At 42.1% G+C, this 1,961-nt stretch overlaps 1 long non-coding RNA gene across 1 annotated transcript; it reads right to left on the bottom strand.

The window, feature by feature from the left end:
* Positions 1 to 101: 101 nt before the first annotated feature.
* Positions 102 to 1,487, bottom strand: LOC101857925. Its single transcript, XR_221248.1, has 2 exons — positions 1,348 to 1,487; positions 102 to 587 (listed from the first exon to the last, which is right to left on the bottom strand). It is a non-coding gene; the product is annotated as an uncharacterized LOC101857925 (long non-coding RNA).
* Between the last annotated feature and the right edge of the window lie 474 nt (positions 1,488 to 1,961).

Here is a 1,961-nt window from a genome sequence, read left to right as displayed (position 1 = left end):
GACAACACTATCACAATTAATTGTGATTCCACAAATAGTTTGAATACATGTATAAACTTAGATAAGAAGGCTAGAAAAACTCAGAGACTGCACAATTTGAATACTGTTATAGTCGTTTTATTACATTAAGTATTTAGCATTTCTGAAACTATTTGCACACATACCCAGCATTGTTTCAGGTTTTATATTTCCATGCAATTTTGAATTAGTTACAATAACAATCAGATTTTTAACCCGGGAGGGGTGGTTCAACTTTACTATTACGATCTGGACCGAGGGAGGCAGCACAACATTAGGCAAAGTGGGGCGCAAGTTTACTTCTGCGACCTTAACCAAGTTGACATTTGCCATAGCGGACGCTGATCACCCCTGAGGTGGGCTTGGGCCGGCCGCTGTTGTCACACGTGACCGTCTGGACCTGGGTCATGTCGTCATACATGTACTGGAAGGTCACCGTCTCGTTTGACCCCACGTTGACCCTCACGTAGACATCCTCATGGGCCAGCTGCAAGCTCGGGAACCTGCGAGAAGACATAGGCACCCACTTTCCCGGCTCCCCCAGAAGCAGCACAGGAACGTTGATCGATCTGAGGATGGTAGGTTTAGGTAAAAGTTTTACGGCTCTTGCAACACAAACAGGTCATATTAAAAGCCCCAAAGATTATAGGTGTTACTAAAGAGTAACATTCAAATAAAAGAAAGAGGGGGGATAAGGACGATAGAGGTTTGATGAGATAGAAGTAGCAAATCACACAAGCACACACGCCAACCACACACTATATAAGGATGTATTCAGACAGTAATCGCTGGTGTCTTTTGTGTAGTTGTTAGGTGATTCGCCGTCGCATGCAGATGACCGGTTCGATTATCATATGGGAGAAATTGGCATTGAGTATCTCGGTCTTTTTGCCGGAACGTTGTATTCCTCCGCCTCCTATGAAATCTAAGAGTGTGTCGGTGGAGGGGTAAAAGAACCAATAACATTATACAAAGAGAGTCTGGGAAACTTTTGTATACCTTTGTACTTGTTACGTTTCCATAGCACGATTTAGGTCATTTGAGATGCGAGTAGACCCAGTAAATGACAGCAAAAATAACAACAACAACAACAACAACAACAACAACAACAACAACAGCTGCAACAACAACACTAATAACAACAACAACAACAAAGACAACAGCAACAACAACACTAACATTAAGCACAAATGCAACGGTTACAACATTAACAACGGCAGCAACATTATCTTCAACAACAAAAAAGGAACAACAAATACAACATTAACAACAGTAACAACAACAGCATCAACAGCAACAGCGACAGCCTCGACTATCCTGAGTACTCACGTGATCAAGAGCTCTGGAGAGGTGTAGTAGACACAAGGGTGTAGTAGCGAGCATTCCGACCCTAGTCTGAGTGGTTGGGAGTTCGAGAACTCTACAGGAAGATTGCTGGACCAGTTGCCAGAGCCGTACACTCGCCCAGGGAGGTACTGTGTACAGTTTAGTTTTAGTTTTAGTTAGAGTTTTACGGCACTTACAAAACAAATAGGTCATATGGAAACCGGAGATTAAATGTGTTTCTTGAGAGTAATCAGACAGGGAAAAGAGGAGTAGGGAGAGAGGGAAAGATATAGAGGAAGAAAGGTAGTAAGTAAAAAAAGAAAGAGAAGGAAAGAAAATGAAAGGGGAAGAGGGCAAGCAAGCTGGGAGAGAGAAACAGAGACAGGGTTAAATGGGGAGGTACTTTTTGTTTTGAGTGTTGTTGCTTTTTTTTTTTCACTTTTTCATTTTTTCATTGTATTATTTTTTTCTGTGAGGGGATTGTTTTGGGAATCTTTTTGGGATGGGATGGAAAGGGAGAGGTCCCTCGATATTATGACAGGACGAATGATAATACTGAGAAAGATAAGAGTTTTTGAGAGAGGGGGCGTGGAAACAGAAGGTGAGAGAAGGAAGAG

The sequence above is a fragment of the Aplysia californica genome, unplaced genomic scaffold, assembly GCF_000002075.1.
Source record: "Aplysia californica isolate F4 #8 unplaced genomic scaffold, AplCal3.0 scaffold01521, whole genome shotgun sequence".
NCBI lineage: Eukaryota > Metazoa > Mollusca > Gastropoda > Aplysiida > Aplysiidae > Aplysia > Aplysia californica.
Note: the sequence above shows the minus strand (reverse complement) of the source record. Positions and strands in the feature narration are given on the sequence as shown.